Source organism: Excalfactoria chinensis, chromosome 4, assembly GCF_039878825.1.
Source record: "Excalfactoria chinensis isolate bCotChi1 chromosome 4, bCotChi1.hap2, whole genome shotgun sequence".
Classification (NCBI taxonomy): domain Eukaryota; kingdom Metazoa; phylum Chordata; class Aves; order Galliformes; family Phasianidae; genus Excalfactoria; species Excalfactoria chinensis.
Genome location: NC_092828.1, coordinates 76,916,030 through 76,922,150, shown reverse-complemented (window position 1 = coordinate 76,922,150; position 6,121 = coordinate 76,916,030).

Genomic DNA, 6,121 nt, shown 5'->3' with positions numbered 1-6,121 from the left:
TGCAGCTCCCACATGGCACAGCAGCAGCCACAGGTGGGCCCACCTTGCTGTATTTCACCACACTCCTCATCTGTAGCCCAACGCTGGCAGCAATGCTGATGATAATCACCAATTCCAGTTAGTAATTCAAAGCAGTCATCTTTCTTGTGCTGAATATGGAGCTGTGGAGCTGTACTGAATGGATGGAGGACACCTGAAAAAGAATAAATTTAACCAATTGCTTCAAGCTTCTTCCTACAGCAAGAGGCAACAGGAGAAGTTAGTTTTATTTCTCTTTGCTGCTTGAACATAGCACTGGAAATTGAGTGAAGTTGGTTAGAAAAGCTGAACATGCAGACAGACAGCAACACCCATCCGACCTCTCTATGCCGGAATGGCTTTGGGCCATACTGAGGGACATATAGAATTCTGGTCTTAGGGGTTCTCAACAACCCCCAAACACCAACTGCTCACATGAAGCCAAATGCCAGTTTGGGGAAAGACTTCAAAAGAATCAGATGTAGGAATATCAAAGAGGAGGAAAAAAAGAACCAAAACCTGAGTCAAATTCCTCCATTGTGGAGTTTCATTTAAGTTAATAATGCTTCAACAGGGATGAATTGAGTCCAAAGCACACATGTAATTAAAACAGAGGCCCCAGGCTGTTGCTAGACTGATCGATAGCCTCTTTGCTTCTCTGCAGCTGCCTAAATGACACCAAAATTGAGCTGCCAACAAGATGCTGGTGACCCACTTTTCTATAGGCAGCCTGAACCCATCACGCAGACACACACCCGCAGCTCTCAGCATCCTATGAGCTGATTCTGATCTGTAGGGATGAAGATAAACTTTGGGGCATGAACGAGATGCAATGAAGTTCTCTGACGTTGACTTTTCTAAGTCACCATTATTAATGTGTATTAATTGCGTGTCATTAGCCCACTTACTGACTTTAAAGCAAAGAAGCCAACCTCCCATTAGAGCCATCTTAGCAAACCAAGCTTTTTAAATATACAAAGTGGCACCAGATTCAAGAAGCTGGCTGAACTGCAGGACTGACACTTGGAATACAGAATTCCCACGAGGTTTTCCCCTCTGTTCTCAATTATTCCATTCCACTGAGGCAGGGATGGGGAAAAGAATGAGAAATCAGATCCCTCGTTACTTTTAAGGAAGGACCTTCTTTCATGTTTACATTTTCAGTCGTTTCCCTCTAACGTTCCAATTAAATGATCTTGTTATTTCCCCTGACTTTATGCATTACGTTTCATTATGTGCTGTTTCTGCTATATTCATAACTGAATGGCAAAATGTTTTCCCTGAGTGCTATGATGACACAATACTTGTTGTCTCTCTTGTAATGGCTATTGATATTATTGAACCACTTTTTAATGTGAATACCATTTGATCATATGTTCACTGACACGGGGTTTGGGGTGTCTTTTTGTTTGTTCATAGCATAATGTACTTTCCCCATTTTTAGGTTTCAGGGCTAGATTTTGATCCCTACAATTTTATTGACTGGTCCCTGGTGAAAGGGATAGGGTTACGAGTAGAGGGTATTGTGTAATACAGTAACAGCGATGAGAATCCAGGACCCCAAAACAAAATTGTTCTGTTAGAAGCATGGTTTTAAATGCTACTATTCTACTCCTTAACCCATGGCAACAAATTGTTTTTCTTTTCCTTACTTTAAAAGTGAAATATGTGGTTTGTGATGTATTCATCACTTAACGAGAAAAGAAATGCAGTAAACTAAATCTCAGTTTCCATCACCTCCTGAAATTTGTGTATCCACTACTGAAACTTATAAGAAAACTTGGAATATTCCTTGTGGCTTCGAGGAATGGAGGAGAACTAATTAGTGATGTATGTTTCAGCTGTGGTACCACGTGGGCCTCAAATGAGGAGATACTTCAGTAAAGTATTTAAGTAAATCTTAAATCTTAAATCTTAAACTATAAGTACTCAACATTTCAGAGCCTGTAGCCAATAATATGGGAAAATCCCATGTTGGATTGAGGCTCCCAAATACACTAAGCACAGAGAATCTCGTATTACAATAGTAATTTGCCAAGCTGCAAACCTACCAGATGGGTTCTGTCCAACACTGCAGCAGTTCCCACTGCTGTGAGCCTGTGATTTCCAGTCCACAGTGCAAGGCAGCTAATCTGCATGGATATATTTCTTCTTTCAAAAGCTTGAGGTTATTAATTGTTTGTAGTCTCTTTAGCAAACTGTTCACCCCAGGACACCTCAGATAGCAAGGCTCTGCTGTAAGTGGTGGGGCTTTGGTGCTTCACTTCTTCAGCCCTTACGTCTCTTCTGTCTTTTGAAGCTGTGTGCTGCTGTTGCAAACAACCCTGTTCCAGCTGATGTCAGAATAACAGCCATTTGCTTACACATGGTCTAAAAGTGGAAGACAGTCATTCCAGTTTATGAATTAGCAAAATCTTTTTCCCCATTAGAATGAAACCTGCTCATATTTTCACATGTAGTTGCCTTGTTTTTTTGTAGTTCTTGTTGCCAGCAGTTTTGTTACATTTCAATGTTCAGTGAAGGCTGTGCATAAGCTACTGATCTTCTTGAAGAAGCAACGGTGGAAAAGTACATATTTTCATCCATATGCAAGCCTACAAGCAAACACAGAAAGCACACCAAGCAGACGTAGAGTTTAGCAAGATTTAATCAAAACCGAAATGAAGACCAAGCCCTCATCACACTTATTGCTGGGATGGATCACACTCCCAGCTTTTCCGGAAAGCAGAAATACCAAAACCCCTCAACATATCATTCACACCGTGTTGGTTTTTGTTGCAGCGTATCACAAAGCATCAACGTGCTGAGAAACCAACCGTGTGCTGCAGGGAGCTGGGTGAATACACAGGCTGACTAGAATGGCTTGAGTTGGGAGGGATCTTTAAGATCATCTAGTTCCAACCACCTACTACAGGCAGGGACACCACAGACTGACTTGCAGCCCACAGGGAAGAACGTACACCTAACATCAAGCTGGTGAATCTGCCAAACTGCAAACACCCTGACACGCCACACACCTCTGTGAGCAGCACTGCTACACACCGACTGCAACACAACCTCGAGTTCAGCAACTTCCCGATTAATGAATTCCTACAGGGCAAGTACAGGTAGGGTAGACTTTAATCATTTTAGCACCAACTTCTGTTTGGATACTGGTTGTGTCAGTAAGAACTCGAGCAGTCTGAGCAACTGCTTAAACGACTAGTAAGATAAAGGGCCTTCAGTATGTTTCTTCATCATTCTACCTGACTCCAGTAGTACAGAAATGCTTCACTTCAGAGGTGTGGAGCACACCCTGTCTCCAGAAATCCATCTATTTACCAGTGATACAATTAACCCTGAGACTTCAGCCCAGTGGGAGGGGACCAGCGCCCACAGGTGGGCTCACTGCCAGCCATGCTGCTGGGGACGCACACCTTTATGGTCCTGTAGTGGCTGAATGCAGCCTTGGGCTTCTTCCTGGGGAATAAACATAAGCAGATGGCTGCCTCCCGGGGTATATTTGTTACCCAGAAACACTCAGCAGGTCTGTCTGAGAGCTGGGCCAGTGCAGCCTCACTGCTGCCATCACTGCTCCACACTCCATGCTAAATAGCCGAGTGGTGAATGGTTGGAAAAGGGAAACGGCGTCGTGTCAGTTCCTTTCTGAGCACATCACCAGTGCAGATATTCAGGCACATCGTCCCACAGCCTCTCTTGCACAACGCCTGCATATGAAACATTTCTTGGAAAAGAGAGCGAGAACTGTAAGGTTATTTTTCTTTAATTCATTAAAAGGAAAGGAGGATAAAAGCGAACAAAATCTGCTTATTTAGGACTTGAAGCCAGAACTTGTTTGGAAGTCCTCATTTGCAGTAACGTTCCCGGTTCACAAATTCCCTTCATTTGAAACAAAGCAGTAATACATATCTCATATACACAAAAAGGTACGAGCAGACACATCTGTGATTGCTCTCACTGTTCCCACATAAAACAGAATTCGGGGTCTTTAGACAATATAATCTATGTCAGGATCAATGAACAACTGCAGCTACGAGTGACAGGAACAGAAGCACATGGTGAGACATGAGTACTTCCCCAAAAGCCTCAGAAACCCCCTCAGCCCAAATCTCAGCAGCTTTGTTCCTTACTGCTCATGAGGCAAGCAGTAACTGACTATTCTCCTAGAACTTCGTGCATGCAAGCCTAAGAAGGAAACATTAAAAATCAACAACAGCAACAACAAAACCAGTATTTATATTACTTATGAAGTGGTATCTCAGTATCTTCATCAGTCACCCATTGGGCGATGTGGCACCCTGTGCTTACCCACAGGGATAGTCGGACAAAGCTGAACAACCTGGAACACATCATGAGATCAAAGCTTTCATCTGCTACCCTCAGCCTGCTCAGGACCTCGTTAGCTTTCGTCACATCCCAGAGCAGTACGTAACTACAGAAACAGCCGTTTTGTAGGTTTGAGCAATGGAAAGAGCACTGAAGGAAGCTGGTCAGCAGCACAACGTGCAGCAGAAATTGAGCCGTGGAAAGCAGAAGTATGTTGTCAGTACAGATGGGGAATAAGAACAAAAAAAAACACCCACCAGCACAGTGTGTTATGAAATTATATTACCGCACAAAACAAGAACCACTTGTTCAGACCACTAAAACCTTAGTCAGAACTTACATGTCAGTGTCATTCCTTGGTGCATTTAGAAGTATGGAGCTGTTTACTTGTATGTTCTCTGATACAAAGTGTATTTGCATGTGTAACCTAACCAGCCCTGCCACAGAGCCAACAGCCTTCTGAGACCATAACTGCACTCCAAGAACAACCAGCTTTGCGTTGCTTTGGTAAAGCAGCTATTTCCCATAACCTAAGGTACTATTTATGTGAAAGAAAACACTCAGCTCTATACCGTGCCTTTAGACCTGCGGAGCCCTCCTGATGGGCCTTCCTACATCTGGATACAGCAGAACCTGAGATGTTGCAGAAAAGCCTGATACAAAGGGAGTAAATTCCAATCACTGCGGTTAATGCAAAGCAAAGAACTTTAGTGGAAAAAAACACACAAACAACAAAGCTGATGCTTGGAGCACTGTATGACCAGCAGAAGGAAAATGAAAGCCCTGTCCCCTCAGAGCTACACATTCCAGCTTTCCACAACCAAAGCCACGATCAGGAAGGGCTCCACACTCCACTCACCCCAAGGAGAAGCAGCACCGAGAAGGAGAGGAAGCCTGTAAGTCTCTCAGGGACTGCAGGGCACTGAGTTAACACTCACCAGGTAAATCCCCCACCCATCAGCACTGAGCCAAACATCTATAAATAAGGCCCAGGAGAAGCAAGGTGTGGGGTTGCTTCTAAGAAATGGTAACAGCAGTGTCACGTTTTCCTTCAGGAAATAAAGCCCCAAATCAAACACTGCCCTGATAGACACAGTGGACAAAAGAGAGCAGAGTTGTTGTTTTTTTTTCTAGAAGGGTAATACATACAGCCCCTATGTGGGACAGTATGACAGTGGGAGGGCATTGGGAAGGAGGGCCTCCAAGATCCTGGGATCCAAAAGGCAATACCAAATGCACAAGGCCCACAGGCAGCATGCACCAGAGTGGTACCCCATAGGGGGTTAGGGTTGTCACAGATAAATTAACCCCATGCAGATACAGCAGGAATTCAGCAGTGAGTTCTTCTGGTATAGAAAAAAACGGACTGAATTACATGAAATACCTACATTTTAGAAGCTTGTAGGTAGAAGAGGAACAACGTGCAAAATAAAGAACCAGACCTTCAGGGTCGCAGCGCTCAATGAACACTTCTCTGTGGGAACCCTGAATGAGAACTGGAAATGAAAACTGCAAATTCCCTGCCACGATTTCTCCTTCCAGTTCAGATTTTCTGGCAGACACATAAACAGAGCTGCCAGTCAGAATGAAGCCCCGTGTGTGTGACCTGTAAAATAAGGCACTGCTTTCATTGGTAATGAAATCCATCTGCTGTCCTCCAGCAGTCTGGAAAAGCACACCTTGTAAGTGATTTTCCTGTGTAATTGGAGTTCATGGAGCCATTTTTCCTGTTAGTGAAAACAGGCAGAGCTCCAGTGCAGCTGATGGAGATTTACTC